The 21458-nt window shown below is 47.6% G+C and overlaps 34 non-coding genes across 34 annotated transcripts; 25 read left to right on the top strand and 9 right to left on the bottom strand.

Moving 5' to 3' along the window:
- Positions 1 to 28: 28 nt before the first annotated feature.
- TRNAG-GCC (transfer RNA glycine (anticodon GCC)) lies at positions 29 to 99 on the bottom strand. Its single transcript has one exon. It is a non-coding gene; the product is annotated as a tRNA-Gly (tRNA).
- A 207-nt stretch (positions 100 to 306) lies between these two features.
- TRNAN-GUU (transfer RNA asparagine (anticodon GUU)) lies at positions 307 to 380 on the top strand. The gene has a single exon. It is a non-coding gene; the product is annotated as a tRNA-Asn (tRNA).
- A 248-nt stretch (positions 381 to 628) lies between these two features.
- TRNAW-CCA (transfer RNA tryptophan (anticodon CCA)) lies at positions 629 to 700 on the top strand. The gene has a single exon. It is a non-coding gene; the product is annotated as a tRNA-Trp (tRNA).
- A 1757-nt stretch (positions 701 to 2457) lies between these two features.
- On the bottom strand, positions 2458 to 2528 carry TRNAG-GCC (transfer RNA glycine (anticodon GCC)). The gene has a single exon. It is a non-coding gene; the product is annotated as a tRNA-Gly (tRNA).
- A 207-nt stretch (positions 2529 to 2735) lies between these two features.
- Positions 2736 to 2809, top strand: TRNAN-GUU (transfer RNA asparagine (anticodon GUU)). Its single transcript has one exon. It is a non-coding gene; the product is annotated as a tRNA-Asn (tRNA).
- A 248-nt stretch (positions 2810 to 3057) lies between these two features.
- TRNAW-CCA (transfer RNA tryptophan (anticodon CCA)) lies at positions 3058 to 3129 on the top strand. The gene has a single exon. It is a non-coding gene; the product is annotated as a tRNA-Trp (tRNA).
- A 1610-nt stretch (positions 3130 to 4739) lies between these two features.
- On the top strand, positions 4740 to 4811 carry TRNAW-CCA (transfer RNA tryptophan (anticodon CCA)). Its single transcript has one exon. It is a non-coding gene; the product is annotated as a tRNA-Trp (tRNA).
- A 71-nt stretch (positions 4812 to 4882) lies between these two features.
- TRNAG-GCC (transfer RNA glycine (anticodon GCC)) lies at positions 4883 to 4953 on the bottom strand. Its single transcript has one exon. It is a non-coding gene; the product is annotated as a tRNA-Gly (tRNA).
- A 207-nt stretch (positions 4954 to 5160) lies between these two features.
- Positions 5161 to 5234, top strand: TRNAN-GUU (transfer RNA asparagine (anticodon GUU)). Its single transcript has one exon. It is a non-coding gene; the product is annotated as a tRNA-Asn (tRNA).
- A 248-nt stretch (positions 5235 to 5482) lies between these two features.
- TRNAW-CCA (transfer RNA tryptophan (anticodon CCA)) lies at positions 5483 to 5554 on the top strand. The gene has a single exon. It is a non-coding gene; the product is annotated as a tRNA-Trp (tRNA).
- A 1610-nt stretch (positions 5555 to 7164) lies between these two features.
- Positions 7165 to 7236, top strand: TRNAW-CCA (transfer RNA tryptophan (anticodon CCA)). The gene has a single exon. It is a non-coding gene; the product is annotated as a tRNA-Trp (tRNA).
- A 71-nt stretch (positions 7237 to 7307) lies between these two features.
- Positions 7308 to 7378, bottom strand: TRNAG-GCC (transfer RNA glycine (anticodon GCC)). The gene has a single exon. It is a non-coding gene; the product is annotated as a tRNA-Gly (tRNA).
- Positions 7379 to 7585: 207 nt separating this feature from the next.
- TRNAN-GUU (transfer RNA asparagine (anticodon GUU)) lies at positions 7586 to 7659 on the top strand. Its single transcript has one exon. It is a non-coding gene; the product is annotated as a tRNA-Asn (tRNA).
- Positions 7660 to 7907: 248 nt separating this feature from the next.
- TRNAW-CCA (transfer RNA tryptophan (anticodon CCA)) lies at positions 7908 to 7979 on the top strand. The gene has a single exon. It is a non-coding gene; the product is annotated as a tRNA-Trp (tRNA).
- Positions 7980 to 9589: 1610 nt separating this feature from the next.
- On the top strand, positions 9590 to 9661 carry TRNAW-CCA (transfer RNA tryptophan (anticodon CCA)). The gene has a single exon. It is a non-coding gene; the product is annotated as a tRNA-Trp (tRNA).
- Positions 9662 to 9732: 71 nt separating this feature from the next.
- On the bottom strand, positions 9733 to 9803 carry TRNAG-GCC (transfer RNA glycine (anticodon GCC)). Its single transcript has one exon. It is a non-coding gene; the product is annotated as a tRNA-Gly (tRNA).
- Positions 9804 to 10010: 207 nt separating this feature from the next.
- TRNAN-GUU (transfer RNA asparagine (anticodon GUU)) lies at positions 10011 to 10084 on the top strand. Its single transcript has one exon. It is a non-coding gene; the product is annotated as a tRNA-Asn (tRNA).
- A 248-nt stretch (positions 10085 to 10332) lies between these two features.
- On the top strand, positions 10333 to 10404 carry TRNAW-CCA (transfer RNA tryptophan (anticodon CCA)). Its single transcript has one exon. It is a non-coding gene; the product is annotated as a tRNA-Trp (tRNA).
- A 1610-nt stretch (positions 10405 to 12014) lies between these two features.
- TRNAW-CCA (transfer RNA tryptophan (anticodon CCA)) lies at positions 12015 to 12086 on the top strand. Its single transcript has one exon. It is a non-coding gene; the product is annotated as a tRNA-Trp (tRNA).
- A 71-nt stretch (positions 12087 to 12157) lies between these two features.
- On the bottom strand, positions 12158 to 12228 carry TRNAG-GCC (transfer RNA glycine (anticodon GCC)). Its single transcript has one exon. It is a non-coding gene; the product is annotated as a tRNA-Gly (tRNA).
- A 207-nt stretch (positions 12229 to 12435) lies between these two features.
- Positions 12436 to 12509, top strand: TRNAN-GUU (transfer RNA asparagine (anticodon GUU)). Its single transcript has one exon. It is a non-coding gene; the product is annotated as a tRNA-Asn (tRNA).
- Positions 12510 to 12757: 248 nt separating this feature from the next.
- On the top strand, positions 12758 to 12829 carry TRNAW-CCA (transfer RNA tryptophan (anticodon CCA)). Its single transcript has one exon. It is a non-coding gene; the product is annotated as a tRNA-Trp (tRNA).
- A 1626-nt stretch (positions 12830 to 14455) lies between these two features.
- Positions 14456 to 14527, top strand: TRNAW-CCA (transfer RNA tryptophan (anticodon CCA)). The gene has a single exon. It is a non-coding gene; the product is annotated as a tRNA-Trp (tRNA).
- Positions 14528 to 14876: 349 nt separating this feature from the next.
- Positions 14877 to 14950, top strand: TRNAN-GUU (transfer RNA asparagine (anticodon GUU)). The gene has a single exon. It is a non-coding gene; the product is annotated as a tRNA-Asn (tRNA).
- A 248-nt stretch (positions 14951 to 15198) lies between these two features.
- On the top strand, positions 15199 to 15270 carry TRNAW-CCA (transfer RNA tryptophan (anticodon CCA)). Its single transcript has one exon. It is a non-coding gene; the product is annotated as a tRNA-Trp (tRNA).
- A 1626-nt stretch (positions 15271 to 16896) lies between these two features.
- TRNAW-CCA (transfer RNA tryptophan (anticodon CCA)) lies at positions 16897 to 16968 on the top strand. Its single transcript has one exon. It is a non-coding gene; the product is annotated as a tRNA-Trp (tRNA).
- Positions 16969 to 17039: 71 nt separating this feature from the next.
- On the bottom strand, positions 17040 to 17110 carry TRNAG-GCC (transfer RNA glycine (anticodon GCC)). The gene has a single exon. It is a non-coding gene; the product is annotated as a tRNA-Gly (tRNA).
- A 207-nt stretch (positions 17111 to 17317) lies between these two features.
- TRNAN-GUU (transfer RNA asparagine (anticodon GUU)) lies at positions 17318 to 17391 on the top strand. Its single transcript has one exon. It is a non-coding gene; the product is annotated as a tRNA-Asn (tRNA).
- Positions 17392 to 17639: 248 nt separating this feature from the next.
- Positions 17640 to 17711, top strand: TRNAW-CCA (transfer RNA tryptophan (anticodon CCA)). Its single transcript has one exon. It is a non-coding gene; the product is annotated as a tRNA-Trp (tRNA).
- Positions 17712 to 19337: 1626 nt separating this feature from the next.
- Positions 19338 to 19409, top strand: TRNAW-CCA (transfer RNA tryptophan (anticodon CCA)). Its single transcript has one exon. It is a non-coding gene; the product is annotated as a tRNA-Trp (tRNA).
- Positions 19410 to 19480: 71 nt separating this feature from the next.
- Positions 19481 to 19551, bottom strand: TRNAG-GCC (transfer RNA glycine (anticodon GCC)). Its single transcript has one exon. It is a non-coding gene; the product is annotated as a tRNA-Gly (tRNA).
- Positions 19552 to 19758: 207 nt separating this feature from the next.
- Positions 19759 to 19832, top strand: TRNAN-GUU (transfer RNA asparagine (anticodon GUU)). Its single transcript has one exon. It is a non-coding gene; the product is annotated as a tRNA-Asn (tRNA).
- A 248-nt stretch (positions 19833 to 20080) lies between these two features.
- On the top strand, positions 20081 to 20152 carry TRNAW-CCA (transfer RNA tryptophan (anticodon CCA)). The gene has a single exon. It is a non-coding gene; the product is annotated as a tRNA-Trp (tRNA).
- A 71-nt stretch (positions 20153 to 20223) lies between these two features.
- Positions 20224 to 20294, bottom strand: TRNAG-GCC (transfer RNA glycine (anticodon GCC)). The gene has a single exon. It is a non-coding gene; the product is annotated as a tRNA-Gly (tRNA).
- Between the last annotated feature and the right edge of the window lie 1164 nt (positions 20295 to 21458).

Genomic DNA, 21458 nt, shown 5'->3' with positions numbered 1-21458 from the left:
CGAAAACAAAGTCAAAGGAACGCAGCCTTGCATTGGCCGGGAATCGAACCCGGGCCTCCCGCGTGGCAAGCGAGAATTCTACCACTGAACCACCAATGCTTCAAATGGGGAGTTCACAGGCATAGCTCTGTCCAAGACAGTGATCAGGTGCACACACTTAAATTGTACACAGATGAACAAAGTGTGCGCAGCAGACATGACAACGCCAAAGTTTCACATGATGATGGCTTATATAAGACAAGCTCCAGGCAGGCACGTACATATCAAGATATATATTGAGTCTAAGGAAAGATGCTGTAGTCACTCGTCTCTGTGGCGCAATCGGTTAGCGCGTTCGGCTGTTAACCGAAAGGTTGGTGGTTCAAGCCCACCCAGGGACGTATTATTTTGCCTGAATGAAACACTTGAATGGAAAACAGATACATACCTTTGCTCTCTCCTGCTGGACACCCTTTCCCTGAATATTTCAATTCTCTGCGTTCTCTCGGCACCTGCAGTCAATTTCATAATTAGGATAGAAAACAAAAGGTCAAGCTCTGTAATACAACTGTAGGCATATGAGGAGGGGAAAATAAGTCAAAAGGCCCACAGCATTTGTTGATCTGGCTCCGAAAGCTGTAAGTGTAAGGACCTCGTGGCGCAACGGTAGCGCGTCTGACTCCAGATCAGTAGGTTGCGTGTTCAAATCACGTCGGGGTCACTGCTTACCATTTTATTCCCCACTGAGGTCATATATTTCCTTTCGAAAACAAAGTCAAAAGAAAGCAGTCTTGCATTGGCCAGGAATCTAACCCGGGCCTCCCGCGTGGCAGGCGAGAATTCTACCACTGAACCACCAATGCTTCACATGGGTTGTTCACAGGCAGAGCTCTGCCCAAGACAGTGATCAGGTGCACACACTTAAATTGTACACATATGAACAAAGTGTGCGCAGCAGATATGATAACGCCAACGTTTCACATGAAGATGGCAAGAATCAGATGCAGGAGACTATAACTATGAATGTCTTTGCATTTGCTGAGGTCACTGGCTTGGGACTAGAGTTGTGTTTATCAGGGCATGATGGCAGGCTGCTCCCGACAAAAGTGGTTCACAGAATGCACCCGCCAGTTCACCAGCACTATTGTGTTTCAGATTATCTCACTGAACTCTCCTCCTGGAAAATCCTTCCCACTGGCTTTCCCAGATTCTGTGTCCTCCCCTAAATGCTGGGGTGAAACGGGCAGAGTTCTGCGCCCTGCGTCCCTTTACGCGTCCCTAACGCGCTCCCAACGCGGCCTACAGCCCTGGTCGGGCTTAGATCACTGGAGCCTTTTGTGACCAAGAACTCCGGAAGCCTAGGGTCAGGCCTGTTGCACAGGCATATTGTGCCTTGCCAATCCGGGATTGTTGTGTTTCAGGGCCTAGCCATCAATACTCCTGGGATTTCTTTCCCTGAGAACCCTCTTGTCCCTGTCCTCCCACAAGCCCCAGCTTTTATGTAAAATAAAGTGTGCACCATGGGCCTTCCCCTATTTGCTCTCTCCCCAATCTCTTTCTCCAAAGCTGAGCTCTGAAGGTAAATGTATCTATCTGAGTGAGGGGCTAGGGAGGGCCTTTCCCAGCAGTCTTACAAGTCAAGAGTTCAGAGAAAGCACCTGCTATGGGAGGGAGACTTTGCTCACAGAGAAGTCAAGTCTAACATAACACATCTGATGGGCAAGGCACACGCCTTACTGGCTGGTAGCACACCTACAGAGGAGCAGGGAGCTATGCTAAGCAGGCAACAGAAAAGTCATGTATGTGTCTCATACACTGGGACCGGTAGTAATACTGGCTCTAAGACCATTAGACAGTAGTCTATTCATCATTACGTCCAACAATAACAAGACACTAAGCAAATGAGAAATGCTGTATGGCATAAAGACGCATTATATAACACAAGCTCCAGGCAGGCACACACACAATTATCAAGATATATATTGAGTCTCAGGAACTGTGCTACAGTTATTAACCTCTGTGGTGCAAATGGTTAGCGCGTTCGGTTGTTAACAGAAAGGTTGGTGGTTCAAGCCCACCCAGGGAAGTATCCTTTTTGCCGGCATGAAACACTTTAATGAAACACAGATACGTACCTCTGCTCTCTCCTGCTTAAGACCCTTTATCTGAACATTTCAATCCTCTGCGTTCTCTCTGCACCTGCAGTCAATTTCATAATTAGGATAGAAAACAAAAGGCCTAGCCCTGTAATACAACTGTAGGCATATGAGGAGGGGAAAATAAGTCAAAAGGCCATCAGCATTTGTTGATCTGGCTTGAAGGCTGTAAGTGTAAGGACCTTGTGGCGCAACGGTAGCGCGTCTGACTCCAGATCAGAAGGTTGCGTGGTCAAATCACATCGGGGTCACTGCTTACCATTTTATTCCCCACTGAGTTCATATATTTCCTTTCGAAAACAAAGTCAAAGGAACGCAGCCTTGCATTGGCCGGGAATCGAACCCGGGCCTCCCGCGTGGCAGGCGAGAATTCTACCACTGAACCACCAATGCTTCACATGGGGAGTTCACAGGCATAGCTCTGTCCAAGACAGTGATCAGGTGCACACACTTAAATTGTACACATATGAACAAAGTGTGCGCAGCAGACATGACAACGCCAAAGTTTCACATGATGATGGCTTATATAAGACAAGCTCCAGGCAGGCACATACATATCAAGATATATATTGAGTCTAAGGAAAGATGCTGTAGTCACTCGTCTCTGTGGCGCAATCGGTTAGCGCGTTCGGCTGTTAACCGAAAGGTTGGTGGTTCAAGCCCACCCAGGGACGTATTATTTTGCCTGAATGAAACACTTGAATGGAAAACAGATACATACCTTTGCTCTCTCCTGCTGGACACCCTTTCCCTGAATATTTCAATTCTCTGCGTTCTCTCGGCACCTGCAGTCAATTTCATAATTAGGATAGAAAACAAAAGGTCAAGCTCTGTAATACAACTGTAGGCATATGAGGAGGGGAAAATAAGTCAAAAGGCCCACAGCATTTGTTGATCTGGCTCCGAAAGCTGTAAGTGTAAGGACCTCGTGGCGCAACGGTAGCGCGTCTGACTCCAGATCAGAAGGTTGCGTGTTCAAATCACGTCGGGGTCACTGCTTACCATTTTATTCCCCACTGAGGTCATATATTTCCTTTCGAAAACAAAGTCAAAAGAAAGCAGTCTTGCATTGGCTGGGAATCGAACCCGGGCCTCCCGCGTGGCAGGCGAGAATTCTACCACTGAACCACCAATGCTTCACATGGGTTGTTCACAGGCAGAGCTCTGCCCAAGACAGTGATCAGGTGCACACACTTAAATTGTACACATATGAACAAAGTGTGCGCAGCAGACATGATAACGCCAACGTTTCACATGAAGATGGCAAGAATCAGATGCAGGAGACTATAACTATGAATGTCTTTGCATTTGCTGAGGTCACTGGCTTGGGACTAGAGTTGTGTTTATCAGGGCATGATGGCAGGCTGCTCCCGACAAAAGTGGTTCACAGAATGCACCCGCCAGATCACCAGCACTATTGTGTTTCAGATTATCTCACTGAACTCTCCTCCTGGAAAATCCTTCCCACTGGCTTTCCCAGATTCTGTGTCCTCCCCTAAATGCTGGGGTGAAACGGGCAGAGTTCTGCGCCCTGCGTCCCTTTACACGTCCCTAACGCGCTCCCAACGCGGCCTACAGCCCTGGTCGGGCTTAGATCACTGGAGCCTTTTGTGACCAAGAACTCCGGAAGCCTAGGGTCAGGCCTGTTGCACAGGCATATTGTGCCTTGCCAATCCGGGATTGTTGTGTTTCAGGGCCTAGCCATCAATACTCCTGGGATTTCTTTCCCTGAGAACCCTCTTGTCCCTGTCCTCCCACAAGCCCCAGTTTTTATGTAAAATAAAGTGTGCACCATGGGCCTTCCCCTATTTGCTCTCTCCCCAATCTCTTTCTCCAAAGCTGAGCTCTGAAGGTAAATGTATCTATCTGAGTGAGGGGCTAGGGAGGGCCTTTCCCAGCAGTCTTACAGGTCAAGAGTTCAGAGAAAGCACCTGCTATGGGAGGGAGACTTTGCTCACAGAGAAGTCAAGTCTAACATAACACATCTGATGGGCAAGGCACACGCCTTACTGGCTGGTAGCACACCTACAGAGGAGCAGGGAGCTATGCTAAGCAGGCAACAGAAAAGTCATGTATGTGTCTCATACACTGGGACCGGTAGTAATACTGGCTCTAAGACCATTAGACAGTAGTCTATTCATCATTACGTCCAACAATAACAAGACACTAAGCAAATGAGAAATGCTGTATGGCATAAAGACGCATTATATAACACAAGCTCCAGGCAGGCACACAATTATCAAGATATATATTGAGTCTCAGGAACTGTGCTACAGTTATTAACCTCTGTGGTGCAAATGGTTAGCGCGTTTGGTTGTTAACAGAAAGGTTGGTGGTTCAAGCCCACCCAGGGAAGTATCCTTTTTGCCGGCATGAAACACTTTAATGAAACACAGATACGTACCTCTGCTCTCTCCTGCTTAAGACCCTTTATCTGAACATTTCAATCCTCTGCGTTCTCTCTGCACCTGCAGTCAATTTCATAATTAGGATAGAAAACAAAAGGCCTAGCCCTGTAATACAACTGTAGGCATATGAGGAGGGGAAAATAAGTCAAAAGGCCATCAGCATTTGTTGATCTGGCTTGAAGGCTGTAAGTGTAAGGACCTTGTGGCGCAACGGTAGCGCGTCTGACTCCAGATCAGAAGGTTGCGTGGTCAAATCACGTCGGGGTCACTGCTTACCATTTTATTCCCCACTGAGTTCATATATTTCCTTTCGAAAACAAAGTCAAAGGAACGCAGCCTTGCATTGGCCGGGAATCGAACCCGGGCCTCCCGCGTGGCAGGCGAGAATTCTACCACTGAACCACCAATGCTTCACATGGGGAGTTCACAGGCATAGCTCTGTCCAAGACAGTGATCAGGTGCACACACTTAAATTGTACACAGATGAACAAAGTGTGCGCAGCAGACATGACAACGCCAAAGTTTCACATGATGATGGCTTATATAAGACAAGCTCCAGGCAGGCACGTACATATCAAGATATATATTGAGTCTAAGGAAAGATGCTGTAGTCACTCGTCTCTGTGGCGCAATCGGTTAGCGCGTTCGGCTGTTAACCGAAAGGTTGGTGGTTCAAGCCCACCCAGGGACGTATTATTTTGCCTGAATGAAACACTTGAATGGAAAACAGATACATACCTTTGCTCTCTCCTGCTGGACACCCTTTCCCTGAATATTTCAATTCTCTGCGTTCTCTCGGCACCTGCAGTCAATTTCATAATTAGGATAGAAAACAAAAGGTCAAGCTCTGTAATACAACTGTAGGCATATGAGGAGGGGAAAATAAGTCAAAAGGCCCACAGCATTTGTTGATCTGGCTCCGAAAGCTGTAAGTGTAAGGACCTCGTGGCGCAACGGTAGCGCGTCTGACTCCAGATCAGAAGGTTGCGTGTTCAAATCACGTCGGGGTCACTGCTTACCATTTTATTCCCCACTGAGGTCATATATTTCCTTTCGAAAACAAAGTCAAAAGAAAGCAGTCTTGCATTGGCCAGGAATCTAACCCGGGCCTCCCGCGTGGCAGGCGAGAATTCTACCACTGAACCACCAATGCTTCACATGGGTTGTTCACAGGCAGAGCTCTGCCCAAGACAGTGATCAGGTGCACACACTTAAATTGTACACATATGAACAAAGTGTGCGCAGCAGATATGATAACGCCAATGTTTCACATGAAGATGGCAAGAATCAGATGCAGGAGACTATAACTATGAATGGCTTTGCATTTGCTGAGGTCACTGGCTTGGGACTAGAGTTGTGTTTATCAGGGCATGATGGCAGGCTGCTCCCGACAAAAGTGGTTCACAGAATGCACCCGCCAGATCACCAGCACTATTGTGTTTCAGATTATCTCACTGAACTCTCCTCCTGGAAAATCCTTCCCACTGGCTTTCCCAGATTCTGTGTCCTCCCCTAAATGCTGGGGTGAAACGGGCAGAGTTCTGCGCCCTGCGTCCCTTTACGCGTCCCTAACGCGCTCCCAACGCGGCCTACAGCCCTGGTCGGGCTTAGATCACTGGAGCCTTTTGTGACCAAGAACTCCGGAAGCCTAGGGTCAGGCCTGTTGCACAGGCATATTGTGCCTTGCCAATCCGGGATTGTTGTGTTTCAGGGCCTAGCCATCAATACTCCTGGGATTTCTTTCCCTGAGAACCCTCTTGTCCCTGTCCTCCCACAAGCCCCAGCTTTTATGTAAAATAAAGTGTGCACCATGGGCCTTCCCCTATTTGCTCTCTCCCCAATCTCTTTCTCCAAAGCTGAGCTCTGAAGGTAAATGTATCTATCTGAGTGAGGGGCTAGGGAGGGCCTTTCCCAGCAGTCTTACAAGTCAAGAGTTCAGAGAAAGCACCTGCTATGGGAGGGAGACTTTGCTCACAGAGAAGTCAAGTCTAACATAACACATCTGATGGGCAAGGCACACGCCTTACTGGCTGGTAGCACACCTACAGAGGAGCAGGGAGCTATGCTAAGCAGGCAACAGAAAAGTCATGTATGTGTCTCATACACTGGGACCGGTAGTAATACTGGCTCTAAGACCATTAGACAGTAGTCTATTCATCATTACGTCCAACAATAACAAGACACTAAGCAAATGAGAAATGCTGTATGGCATAAAGACGCATTATATAACACAAGCTCCAGGCAGGCACACAATTATCAAGATATATATTGAGTCTCAGGAACTGTGCTACAGTTATTAACCTCTGTGGTGCAAATGGTTAGCGCGTTCGGTTGTTAACAGAAAGGTTGGTGGTTCAAGCCCACCCAGGGAAGTATCCTTTTTGCCGGCATGAAACACTTTAATGAAACACAGATACGTACCTCTGCTCTCTCCTGCTTAAGACCCTTTATCTGAACATTTCAATCCTCTGCGTTCTCTCTGCACCTGCAGTCAATTTCATAATTAGGATAGAAAACAAAAGGCCTAGCCCTGTAATACAACTGTAGGCATATGAGGAGGGGAAAATAAGTCAAAAGGCCATCAGCATTTGTTGATCTGGCTTGAAGGCTGTAAGTGTAAGGACCTTGTGGCGCAACGGTAGCGCGTCTGACTCCAGATCAGAAGGTTGCGTGGTCAAATCACGTCGGGGTCACTGCTTACCATTTTATTCCCCACTGAGTTCATATATTTCCTTTCGAAAACAAAGTCAAAGGAACGCAGCCTTGCATTGGCCGGGAATCGAACCCGGGCCTCCCACGTGGCAGGCGAGAATTCTACCACTGAACCACCAATGCTTCACATGGGGAGTTCACAGGCATAGCTCTGTCCAAGACAGTGATCAGGTGCACACACTTAAATTGTACACATATGAACAAAGTGTGCGCAGCAGACATGACAACGCCAAAGTTTCACATGATGATGGCTTATATAAGACAAGCTCCAGGCAGGCACATACATATCAAGATATATATTGAGTCTAAGGAAAGATGCTGTAGTCACTCGTCTCTGTGGCGCAATCGGTTAGCGCGTTCGGCTGTTAACCGAAAGGTTGGTGGTTCAAGCCCACCCAGGGACGTATTATTTTGCCTGAATGAAACACTTGAATGGAAAACAGATACATACCTTTGCTCTCTCCTGCTGGACACCCTTTCCCTGAATATTTCAATTCTCTGCGTTCTCTCGGCACCTGCAGTCAATTTCATAATTAGGATAGAAAACAAAAGGTCAAGCTCTGTAATACAACTGTAGGCATATGAGGAGGGGAAAATAAGTCAAAAGGCCCACAGCCTTTGTTGATCTGGCTCCGAAAGCTGTAAGTGTAAGGACCTCGTGGCGCAACGGTAGCGCGTCTGACTCCAGATCAGAAGGTTGCGTGTTCAAATCACGTCGGGGTCACTGCTTACCATTTTATTCCCCACTGAGGTCATATATTTCCTTTCGAAAACAAAGTCAAAAGAAAGCAGTCTTGCATTGGCTGGGAATCGAACCCGGGCCTCCCGCGTGGCAGGCGAGAATTCTACCACTGAACCACCAATGCTTCACATGGGTTGTTCATAGGCAGAGCTCTGCCCAAGACAGTGATCAGGTGCACACACTTAAATTGTACACATATGAACAAAGTGTGCACAGCAGACATGATAACGCCAACGTTTCACATGAAGATGGCAAGAATCAGATGCAGGAGACTATAACTATGAATGTCTTTGCATTTGCTGAGGTCACTGGCTTGGGACTAGAGTTGTGTTTATCAGGGCATGATGGCAGGCTGCTCCCGACAAAAGTGGTTCACAGAATGCACCCGCCAGATCACCAGCACTATTGTGTTTCAGATTATCTCACTGAACTCTCCTCCTGGAAAATCCTTCCCACTGGCTTTCCCAGATTCTGTGTCCTCCCCTAAATGCTGGGGTGAAACGGGCAGAGTTCTGCGCCCTGCGTCCCTTTACACGTCCCTAACGCGCTCCCAACGCGGCCTACAGCCCTGGTCGGGCTTAGATCACTGGAGCCTTTTGTGACCAAGAACTCCGGAAGCCTAGGGTCAGGCCTGTTGCACAGGCATATTGTGCCTTGCCAATCCGGGATTGTTGTGTTTCAGGGCCTAGCCATCAATACTCCTGGGATTTCTTTCCCTGAGAACCCTCTTGTCCCTGTCCTCCCACAAGCCCCAGTTTTTATGTAAAATAAAGTGTGCACCATGGGCCTTCCCCTATTTGCTCTCTCCCCAATCTCTTTCTCCAAAGCTGAGCTCTGAAGGTAAATGTATCTATCTGAGTGAGGGGCTAGGGAGGGCCTTTCCCAGCAGTCTTACAGGTCAAGAGTTCAGAGAAAGCACCTGCTATGGGAGGGAGACTTTGCTCACAGAGAAGTCAAGTCTAACATAACACATCTGATGGGCAAGGCACACGCCTTACTGGCTGGTAGCACACCTACAGAGGAGCAGGGAGCTATGCTAAGCAGGCAACAGAAAAGTCATGTATGTGTCTCATACACTGGGACCGGTAGTAATACTGGCTCTAAGACCATTAGACAGTAGTCTATTCATCATTACGTCCAACAATAACAAGACACTAAGCAAATGAGAAATGCTGTATGGCATAAAGACGCATTATATAACACAAGCTCCAGGCAGGCACACAATTATCAAGATATATATTGAGTCTCAGGAACTGTGCTACAGTTATTAACCTCTGTGGTGCAAATGGTTAGCGCGTTTGGTTGTTAACAGAAAGGTTGGTGGTTCAAGCCCACCCAGGGAAGTATCCTTTTTGCCGGCATGAAACACTTTAATGAAACACAGATACGTACCTCTGCTCTCTCCTGCTTAAGACCCTTTATCTGAACATTTCAATCCTCTGCGTTCTCTCTGCACCTGCAGTCAATTTCATAATTAGGATAGAAAACAAAAGGCCTAGCCCTGTAATACAACTGTAGGCATATGAGGAGGGGAAAATAAGTCAAAAGGCCATCAGCATTTGTTGATCTGGCTTGAAGGCTGTAAGTGTAAGGACCTTGTGGCGCAACGGTAGCGCGTCTGACTCCAGATCAGAAGGTTGCGTGGTCAAATCACGTCGGGGTCACTGCTTACCATTTTATTCCCCACTGAGTTCATATATTTCCTTTCGAAAACAAAGTCAAAGGAACGCAGCCTTGCATTGGCCGGGAATCGAACCCGGGCCTCCCGCGTGGCAGGCGAGAATTCTACCACTGAACCACCAATGCTTCACATGGGGAGTTCACAGGCATAGCTCTGTCCAAGACAGTGATCAGGTGCACACACTTAAATTGTACACAGATGAACAAAGTGTGCGCAGCAGACATGACAACGCCAAAGTTTCACATGATGATGGCTTATATAAGACAAGCTCCAGGCAGGCACGTACATATCAAGATATATATTGAGTCTAAGGAAAGATGCTGTAGTCACTCGTCTCTGTGGCGCAATCGGTTAGCGCGTTCGGCTGTTAACCGAAAGGTTGGTGGTTCAAGCCCACCCAGGGACGTATTATTTTGCCTGAATGAAACACTTGAATGGAAAACAGATACATACCTTTGCTCTCTCCTGCTGGACACCCTTTCCCTGAATATTTCAATTCTCTGCGTTCTCTCGGCACCTGCAGTCAATTTCATAATTAGGATAGAAAACAAAAGGTCAAGCTCTGTAATACAACTGTAGGCATATGAGGAGGGGAAAATAAGTCAAAAGGCCCACAGCATTTGTTGATCTGGCTCCGAAAGCTGTAAGTGTAAGGACCTCGTGGCGCAACGGTAGCGCGTCTGACTCCAGATCAGAAGGTTGCGTGTTCAAATCACGTCGGGGTCACTGCTTACCATTTTATTCCCCACTGAGGTCATATATTTCCTTTCGAAAACAAAGTCAAAAGAAAGCAGTCTTGCATTGGCCAGGAATCTAACCCGGGCCTCCCGCGTGGCAGGCGAGAATTCTACCACTGAACCACCAATGCTTCACATGGGTTGTTCACAGGCAGAGCTCTGCCCAAGACAGTGATCAGGTGCACACACTTAAATTGTACACATATGAACAAAGTGTGCGCAGCAGATATGATAACGCCAATGTTTCACATGAAGATGGCAAGAATCAGATGCAGGAGACTATAACTATGAATGGCTTTGCATTTGCTGAGGTCACTGGCTTGGGACTAGAGTTGTGTTTATCAGGGCATGATGGCAGGCTGCTCCCGACAAAAGTGGTTCACAGAATGCACCCGCCAGATCACCAGCACTATTGTGTTTCAGATTATCTCACTGAACTCTCCTCCTGGAAAATCCTTCCCACTGGCTTTCCCAGATTCTGTGTCCTCCCCTAAATGCTGGGGTGAAACGGGCAGAGTTCTGCGCCCTGCGTCCCTTTACGCGTCCCTAACGCGCTCCCAACGCGGCCTACAGCCCTGGTCGGGCTTAGATCACTGGAGCCTTTTGTGACCAAGAACTCCGGAAGCCTAGGGTCAGGCCTGTTGCACAGGCATATTGTGCCTTGCCAATCCGGGATTGTTGTGTTTCAGGGCCTAGCCATCAATACTCCTGGGATTTCTTTCCCTGAGAACCCTCTTGTCCCTGTCCTCCCACAAGCCCCAGCTTTTATGTAAAATAAAGTGTGCACCATGGGCCTTCCCCTATTTGCTCTCTCCCCAATCTCTTTCTCCAAAGCTGAGCTCTGAAGGTAAATGTATCTATCTGAGTGAGGGGCTAGGGAGGGCCTTTCCCAGCAGTCTTACAAGTCAAGAGTTCAGAGAAAGCACCTGCTATGGGAGGGAGACTTTGCTCACAGAGAAGTCAAGTCTAACATAACACATCTGATGGGCAAGGCACACGCCTTACTGGCTGGTAGCACACCTACAGAGGAGCAGGGAGCTATGCTAAGCAGGCAACAGAAAAGTCATGTATGTGTCTCATACACTGGGACCGGTAGTAATACTGGCTCTAAGACCATTAGACAGTAGTCTATTCATCATTACGTCCAACAATAACAAGACACTAAGCAAATGAGAAATGCTGTATGGCATAAAGACGCATTATATAACACAAGCTCCAGGCAGGCACACAATTATCAAGATATATATTGAGTCTCAGGAACTGTGCTACAGTTATTAACCTCTGTGGTGCAAATGGTTAGCGCGTTCGGTTGTTAACAGAAAGGTTGGTGGTTCAAGCCCACCCAGGGAAGTATCCTTTTTGCCGGCATGAAACACTTTAATGAAACACAGATACGTACCTCTGCTCTCTCCTGCTTAAGACCCTTTATCTGAACATTTCAATCCTCTGCGTTCTCTCTGCACCTGCAGTCAATTTCATAATTAGGATAGAAAACAAAAGGCCTAGCCCTGTAATACAACTGTAGGCATATGAGGAGGGGAAAATAAGTCAAAAGGCCATCAGCATTTGTTGATCTGGCTTGAAGGCTGTAAGTGTAAGGACCTTGTGGCGCAACGGTAGCGCGTCTGACTCCAGATCAGAAGGTTGCGTGGTCAAATCACGTCGGGGTCACTGCTTACCATTTTATTCCCCACTGAGTTCATATATTTCCTTTCGAAAACAAAGTCAAAGGAACGCAGCCTTGCATTGGCCGGGAATCGAACCCGGGCCTCCCACGTGGCAGGCGAGAATTCTACCACTGAACCACCAATGCTTCACATGGGGAGTTCACAGGCATAGCTCTGTCCAAGACAGTGATCAGGTGCACACACTTAAATTGTACACATATGAACAAAGTGTGCGCAGCAGACATGACAACGCCAAAGTTTCACATGATGATGGCTTATATAAGACAAGCTCCAGGCAGGCACATACATATCAAGATATATATTGAGTCTAAGGAAAGATGCTGTAGTCACTCGTCTCTGTGGCGCAATCGGTTAGCGCGTTCGGCTGTTAACCGAAAGGTTGGTGGTTCAAGCCCACCCAGGGACGTATTATTTTGCCTGAATGAAACACTTGAATGGAAAACAGATACATACCTTTGCTCTCTCCTGCTGGACACCCTTTCCCTGAATATTTCAATTCTCTGCGTTCTCTCGGCACCTGCAGTCAATTTCATAATTAGGATAGAAAACAAAAGGTCAAGCTCTGTAATACAACTGTAGGCATATGAGGAGGGGAAAATAAGTCAAAAGGCCCACAGCCTTTGTTGATCTGGCTCCGAAAGCTGTAAGTGTAAGGACCTCGTGGCGCAACGGTAGCGCGTCTGACTCCAGATCAGAAGGTTGCGTGTTCAAATCACGTCGGGGTCACTGCTTACCATTTTATTCCCCACTGAGGTCATATATTTCCTTTCGAAAACAAAGTCAAAAGAAAGCAGTCTTGCATTGGCTGGGAATCGAACCCGGGCCTCCCGCGTGGCAGGCGAGAATTCTACCACTGAACCACCAATGCTTCACATGGGTTGTTCATAGGCAGAGCTCTGCCCAAGACAGTGATCAGGTGCACACACTTAAATTGTACACATATGAACAAAGTGTGCACAGCAGACATGATAACGCCAACGTTTCACATGAAGATGGCAAGAATCAGATGCAGGAGACTATAACTATGAATGTCTTTGCATTTGCTGAGGTCACTGGCTTGGGACTAGAGTTGTGTTTATCAGGGCATGATGGCAGGCTGCTCCCGACAAAAGTGGTTCACAGAATGCACCCGCCAGATCACCAGCACTATTGTGTTTCAGATTATCTCACTGAACTCTCCTCCTGGAAAATCCTTCCCACTGGCTTTCCCAGATTCTGTGTCCTCCCCTAAATGCTGGGGTGAAACGGGCAGAGTTCTGCGCCCTGCGTCCCTTTACACGTCCCTAACGCGCTCCCAACGCGGCCTACAGCCCTGGTCGGGCACAGCCCTGGTCGGGCTTAGATCACTGGAGCCTTTTGTGACCAAGAACTCCGGAAGCCTAGGGTCAGGCCTGTTGCACAGGCATATTGTGCCTTGCCAATCCGGGATTGTTGTGTTTCAGGGCCTAGCCATCAATACTCCTGGGATTTCTTTCCCTGAGAACCCTCTTGTCCCTGTCCTCCCACAAGCCCCAGCTTTTATGTAAAATAAAGTGTGCACCATGGGCCTTCCCCTATTTGCTCTCTCCCCAATCTCTTTCTCCAAAGCTGAGCTCTGAAGGTAAATGTATGTATCTGAGTGAGGGGCTAGGGAGGGCCTTTCCCAGCAGTCTTACAAGTCAAGAGTTCAGAGAAAGCACCTGCTATGGGAGGGAGACTTTGCTCACAGAGAAGTCAAGTCTAACATAACACATCTGATGGGCAAGGCACACGCCTTACTGGCTGGTAGCACACCTACAGAGGAGCAGGGAGCTATGCTAAGCAGGCAACAGAAAAGTCATGTATGTGTCTCATACACTGGGACCGGTAGTAATACTGGCTCTAAGACCATTAGACAGTAGTCTATTCATCATTACGTCCAACAATAACAAGACACTAAGCAAATGAGAAATGCTGTATGGCATAAAGACGCATTATATAACACAAGCTCCAGGCAGGCACACAATTATCAAGATATATATTGAGTCTCAGGAACTGTGCTACAGTTATTAACCTGTGTGGTGCAAATGGTTAGCGCGTTCGGTTGTTAACAGAAAGGTTGGTGGTTCAAGCCCACCCAGGGAAGTATCCTTTTTGCCGGCATGAAACACTTTAATGAAACACAGATACGTACCTCTGCTCTCTCCTGCTTAAGACCCTTTATCTGAACATTTCAATCCTCTGCGTTCTCTCTGCACCTGCAGTCAATTTCATAATTAGGATAGAAAACAAAAGGCCTAGCCCTGTAATACAACTGTAGGCATATGAGGAGGGGAAAATAAGTCAAAAGGCCATCAGCATTTGTTGATCTGGCTTGAAGGCTGTAAGTGTAAGGACCTTGTGGCGCAACGGTAGCGCGTCTGACTCCAGATCAGAAGGTTGCGTGGTCAAATCACGTCGGGGTCACTGCTTACCATTTTATTCCCCACTGAGTTCATATATTTCCTTTCGAAAACAAAGTCAAAGGAACGCAGCCTTGCATTGGCTGGGAATCGAACCCGGGCCTCCCACGTGGCAGGCGAGAATTCTACCACTGAACCACCAATGCTTCACATGGGGAGTTCACAGGCATAGCTCTGTCCAAGACAGTGATCAGGTGCACACACTTAAATTGTACACATATGAACAAAGTGTGCGCAGCAGACATGACAACGCCAAAGTTTCACATGATGATGGCTTATATAAGACAAGCTCCAGGCAGGCACATACATATCAAGATATATATTGAGTCTAAGGAAAGATGCTGTAGTCACTCGTCTCTGTGGCGCAATCGGTTAGCGCGTTCGGCTGTTAACCGAAAGGTTGGTGGTTCAAGCCCACCCAGGGACGTATTATTTTGCCTGAATGAAACACTTGAATGGAAAACAGATACATACCTTTGCTCTCTCCTGCTGGACACCCTTTCCCTGAATATTTCAATTCTCTGCGTTCTCTCGGCACCTGCAGTCAATTTCATAATTAGGATAGAAAACAAAAGGTCAAGCTCTGTAATACAACTGTAGGCATATGAGGAGGGGAAAATAAGTCAAAAGGCCCACAGCCTTTGTTGATCTGGCTCCGAAAGCTGTAAGTGTAAGGACCTCGTGGCGCAACGGTAGCGCGTCTGACTCCAGATCAGAAGGTTGCGTGTTCAAATCACGTCGGGGTCACTGCTTACCATTTTATTCCCCACTGAGGTCATATATTTCCTTTCGAAAACAAAGTCAAAAGAAAGCAGTCTTGCATTGGCTGGGAATCGAACCCGGGCCTCCCGCGTGGCAGGCGAGAATTCTACCACTGAACCACCAATGCTTCACATGGGTTGTTCATAGGCAGAGCTCTGCCCAAGACAGTGATCAGGTGCACACACTTAAATTGTACACATATGAACAAAGTGTGCGCAGCAGACATGATAACGCCAACGTTTCACATGAAGATGGCAAGAATCAGATGCAGGAGACTATAACTATGAATGTCTTTGCATTTGCTGAGGTCACTGGCTTGGGACTAGAGTTGTGTTTATCAGGGCATGATGGCAGGCTACTCCCGACAAAAGTGGTTCACAGAATGCACCCGCCAGATCACCAGCACTATTGTGTTTCAGATTATCTCACTGAACTCTCCTCCTGGAAAATCCTTCCCACTGGCTTTCCCAGATTCTGTGTCCTCCCCTAAATGCTGGGGTGAAACGGGCAGAGTTCTGCGCCCTGCGTCCCTTTACACGTCCCTAACGCGCTCCCAACGCGGCCTACAGCCCTGGTCGGGCACAGCCCTGGTCGGGCTTAGATCACTGGAGCCTTTTGTGACCAAGAACTCCGGATGCCTAGGGTCAGGCCTGTTGCACAGGCATATTGTGCCTTGCCAATCCGGGATTGTTGTGTTTCAGGGCCTAGCCATCAATACTCCTGGGATTTCTTTCCCTGAGAACCCTCTTGTCCCTGTCCTCCCACAAGCCCCAGCTTTTATGTAAAATAAAGTGTGCACCATGGGCCTTCCCCTATTTGCTCTCTCCCCAATCTCTTTCTCCAAAGCTGAGCTCTGAAGGTAAATGTATGTATCTGAGTGAGGGGCTAGGGAGGGCCTTTCCCAGCAGTCTTACAAGTCAAGAGTTCAGAGAAAGCACCTGCTATGGGAGGGAGACTTTGCTCACAGAGAAGTCAAGTCTAACATAACACATCTGATGGGCAAGGCACACGCCTTACTGGCTGGTAGCACACCTACAGAGGAGCAGGGAGCTATGCTAAGCAGGCAACAGAAAAGTCATGTATGTGTCTCATACACTGGGACCGGTAGTAATACTGGCTCTAAGACCATTAGACAGTAGTCTATTCATCATTACGTCCAACAATAACAAGACACTAAGCAAATGAGAAATGCTGTATGGCATAAAGACGCATTATATAACACAAGCTCCAGGCAGGCACACAATTATCAAGATATATATTGAGTCTCAGGAACTGTGCTACAGTTATTAACCTCTGTGGTGCAAATGGTTAGCGCGTTTGGTTGTTAACAGAAAGGTTGGTGGTTCAAGCCCACCCAGGGAAGTATCCTTTTTGCCGGCATGAAACACTTTAATGAAACACAGATACGTACCTCTGCTCTCTCCTGCTTAAGACCCTTTATCTGAACATTTCAATCCTCTGCGTTCTCTCTGCACCTGCAGTCAATTTCATAATTAGGATAGAAAACAAAAGGCCTAGCCCTGTAATACAACTGTAGGCATATGAGGAGGGGAAAATAAGTCAAAAGGCCATCAGCATTTGTTGATCTGGCTTGAAGGCTGTAAGTGTAAGGACCTTGTGGCGCAACGGTAGCGCGTCTGACTCCAGATCAGAAGGTTGCGTGGTCAAATCACGTCGGGGTCACTGCTTACCATTTTATTCCCCACTGAGTTCATATATTTCCTTTCGAAAACAAAGTCAAAGGAACGCAGCCTTGCATTGGCCGGGAATCGAACCCGGGCCTCCCGCGTGGCAGGCGAGAATTCTACCACTGAACCACCAATGCTTCACATGGGGAGTTCACAGGCATAGCTCTGTCCAAGACAGTGATCAGGTGCACACACTTAAATTGTACACAGATGAACAAAGTGTGCGCAGCAGACATGACAACGCCAAAGTTTCACATGATGATGGCTTATATAAGACAAGCTCCAGGCAGGCACGTACATATCAAGATATATATTGAGTCTAAGGAAAGATGCTGTAGTCACTCGTCTCTGTGGCGCAATCGGTTAGCGCGTTCGGCTGTTAACCGAAAGGTTGGTGGTTCAAGCCCACCCAGGGGCGTATTATTTTGCCTGAATGAAACACTTGAATGGAAAACAGATACATACCTTTGCTCTCTCCTGCTGGACACCCTTTCCCTGAATATTTCAATTCTCTGCGTTCTCTCGGCACCTGCAGTCAATTTCATAATTAGGATAGAAAACAAAAGGTCAAGCTCTGTAATACAACTGTAGGCATATGAGGAGGGGAAAATAAGTCAAAAGGCCCACAGCATTTGTTGATCTGGCTCCGAAAGCTGTAAGTGTAAGGACCTCGTGGCGCAACGGTAGCGCGTCTGACTCCAGATCAGAAGGTTGCGTGTTCAAATCACGTCGGGGTCACTGCTTACCATTTTATTCCCCACTGAGGTCATATATTTCCTTTCGAAAACAAAGTCAAAAGAAAGCAGTCTTGCATTGGCCAGGAATCTAACCCGGGCCTCCCGCGTGGCAGGCGAGAATTCTACCACTGAACCACCAATGCTTCACATGGGTTGTTCACAGGCAGAGCTCTGCCCAAGACAGTGATCAGGTGCACACACTTAAATTGTACACATATGAACAAAGTGTGCGCAGCAGATATGATAACGCCAACGTTTCACATGAAGATGGCAAGAATCAGATGCAGGAGACTATAACTATGAATGTCTTTGCATTTGCTGAGGTCACTGGCTTGGGACTAGAGTTGTGTTTATCAGGGCATGATGGCAGGCTGCTCCCGACAAAAGTGGTTCACAGAATGCACCCGCCAGATCACCAGCACTATTGTGTTTCAGATTATCTCACTGAACTCTCCTCCTGGAAAATCCTTCCCACTGGCTTTCCAAGATTCTGTGTCCTCCCCTAAATGCTGGGGTGAAACGGGCAGAGTTCTGCGCCCTGCGTCCCTTTACGCGTCCCTAACGCGCTCCCAACGCGGCCTACAGCCCTGGTCGGGCACAGCCCTGGTCGGGCTTAGATCACTGGAGCCTTTTGTGACCAAGAACTCCGGAAGCCTAGGGTCAGGCCTGTTGCACAGGCATATTGTGCCTTGCCAATCCGGGATTGTTGTGTTTCAGGGCCTAGCCATCAATACTCCTGGGATTTCTTTCCCTGAGAACCCTCTTGTCCCTGTCCTCCCACAAGCCCCAGCTTTTATGTAAAATAAAGTGTGCACCATGGGCCTTCCCCTATTTGCTCTCCCCCCAATCTCTTTCTCCAAAGCTGAGCTCTGAAGGTAAATGTATCTATCTGAGTGAGGGGCTAGGGAGGGCCTTTCCCAGCAGTCTTACAAGTCAAGAGTTCAGAGAAAGCACCTGCTATGGGAGGGAGACTTTGCTCACAGAGAAGTCAAGTCTAACATAACACATCTGATGGGCAAGGCACACGCCTTACTGGCTGGTAGCACACCTACAGAGGAGCAGGGAGCTATGCTAAGCAGGCAACAGAAAAGTCATGTATGTGTCTCATACACTGGGACCGGTAGTAATACTGGCTCTAAGACCATTAGACAGTAGTCTATTCATCATTACGTCCAACAATAACAAGACACTAAGCAAATGAGAAATGCTGTATGGCATAAAGACGCATTATATAACACAAGCTCCAGGCAGGCACACAATTATCAAGATATATATTGAGTCTCAGGAACTGTGCTACAGTTATTAACCTCTGTGGTGCAAATGGTTAGCGCGTTCGGTTGTTAACAGAAAGGTTGGTGGTTCAAGCCCACCCAGGGAAGTATCCTTTTTGCCTGCATGACACACTTTAATGAAACACAGATACGTACCTCTGCTCTCTCCTGCTTAAGACCCTTTATCTGAACATTTCAATCCTCTGCGTTCTCTCTGCACCTGCAGTCAATTTCATAATTAGGATAGAAAACAAAAGGCCTAGCCCTGTAATACAACTGTAGGCATATGAGGAGGGGAAAATAAGTCAAAAGGCCATCAGCATTTGTTGATCTGGCTTGAAGGCTGTAAGTGTAAGGACCTTGTGGCGCAACGGTAGCGCGTCTGACTCCAGATCAGAAGGTTGCGTGGTCAAATCACGTCGGGGTCACTGCTTACCATTTTATTCCCCACTGAGTTCATATATTTCCTTTCGAAAACAAAGTCAAAGGAACGCAGCCTTGCATTGGCCGGGAATCGAACCCGGGCCTCCCGCGTGGCAGGCGAGAATTCTACCACTGAACCACCAATGCTTCACATGGGGAGTTCACAGGCATAGCTCTGTCCAAGACAGTGATCAGGTGCACACACTTAAATTGTACACATATGAACAAAGTGTGCGCAGCAGACATGACAACGCCAAAGTTTCACATGATGATGGCTTATATAAGACAAGCTCCAGGCAGGCACATACATATCAAGATATATATTGAGTCTAAGGAAAGATGCTGTAGTCACTCGTCTCTGTGGCGCAATCGGTTAGCGTGTTCGGCTGTTAACTGAAAGGTTGGTGGTTCAAGCCCACCCAGGGACGTATTATTTTGCCTGAATGAAACACTTGAATGGAAAACAGATACATACCTTTGCTCTCTCTTGCTGGACACCCTTTCCCTGAATATTTCAATTCTCTGCGTTCTCTCGGCACCTGCAGTCAATTTCATAATTAGGATAGAAAACAAAAGGTCAAGCTCTGTAATACAGCTGTAGGCATATGAGGAGGGGAAAATAAGTCAAAAGGCCCACAGCATTTGTTGATCTGGCTCCGAAAGCTGTAAGTGTAAGGACCTCGTGGCGCAACGGTAGCGCGTCTGACTCCAGATCAGAATGTTGCGTGTTCAAATCACGTCGGGGTCACTGCTTACCATTTTATTCCCCACTGAGGTCATATATTTCCTTTCGAAAACAAAGTCAAAAGAAAGCAGTCTTGCATTGGCCGGGAATCGAACCCGGGCCTCCCGCGTGGCAGGCGAGAATTCTACCACTGAACCACCAATGCTTCACATGGGTTGTTCACAGGCAGAGCTCTGCCCAAGACAGTGATCAGGTGCACACACTTAAATTGTACACATATGAACAAAGTGTGCGCAGCAGACATGATAACGCCAACGTTTCACATGAAGATGGCAAGAATCAGATGCAGGAGACTATAACTATGAATGTCTTTGCATTTGCTGAGGTCACTGGCTTGGGACTAGAGTTGTGTTTATCAGGGCATGATGGCAGGCTGCTCCTGACAAAAGTGGTTCACAGAATGCACCCGCCAGATCACCAGCACTATTGTGTTTCAGATTATCTCACTGAACTCTCCTCCTGGAAAATCCTTCCCACTGGCTTTCCCAGATTCTGTGTCCTCCCCTAAATGCTGGGGTGAAACGGGCAGAGTTCTGCACCCTGCGTCCCTTTACGCGTCCCTAACGCGCTCCCAACGCGGCCTACAGCCCTGGTCGGGCACAGCCCTGGTCGGGCTTAGATCACTGGAGCCTTTTGTGACCAAGAACTCCGGAAGCCTAGGGTCAGGCCTGTTGCACAGGCATATTGTGCCTTGCCAATCCGGGATTGTTGTGTTTCAGGGCCTAGCCATCAATACTCCTGGGATTTCTTTCCCTGAGAACCCTCTTGTCCCTGTCCTCCCACAAGCCCCAGCTTTTATGTAAAATAAAGTGTGCACCATGGGCCTTCCCCTATTTGCTCTCTCCCCAATCTCTTTCTCCAAAGCTGAGCTCTGAAGGTAAATGTATCTATCTGAGTGAGGGGCTAGGGAGGGCCTTTCCCAGCAGTCTTACAAGTCAAGAGTTCAGAGAAAGCACCTGCTATGGGAGGGAGACTTTGCTCACAGAGAAGTCAAGTCTAACATAACACATCTGATGGGCAAGGCACAGGCCTTACTGGCTGGTAGCACACCTACAGAGGAGCAGGGAGCTATGCTAAGCAGGCAACAGAAAAGTCATGTATGTGTCTCATACACTGGGACCGGTAGTAATACTGGCTCTAAGACCATTAGACAGTAGTCTATTCATCATTACGTCCAACAATAACAAGACACTAAGCAAATGAGAAATGCTGTATGGCATAAAGATGCATTATATAACACAAGCTCCAGGCAGGCACACAATTATCAAGATATATATTGAGTCTCAGGAACTGTGCTACAGTTATTAAC

The sequence above is a fragment of the Lissotriton helveticus genome, chromosome 1_2 (genome assembly GCF_964261635.1).
Source record: "Lissotriton helveticus chromosome 1_2, aLisHel1.1, whole genome shotgun sequence".
NCBI classification, from domain to species: Eukaryota; Metazoa; Chordata; class Amphibia; order Caudata; family Salamandridae; genus Lissotriton; species Lissotriton helveticus.
The sequence above is the reverse complement of the archived record's forward strand: the minus strand, read 5'-3'. Positions and strand labels throughout refer to the sequence as shown.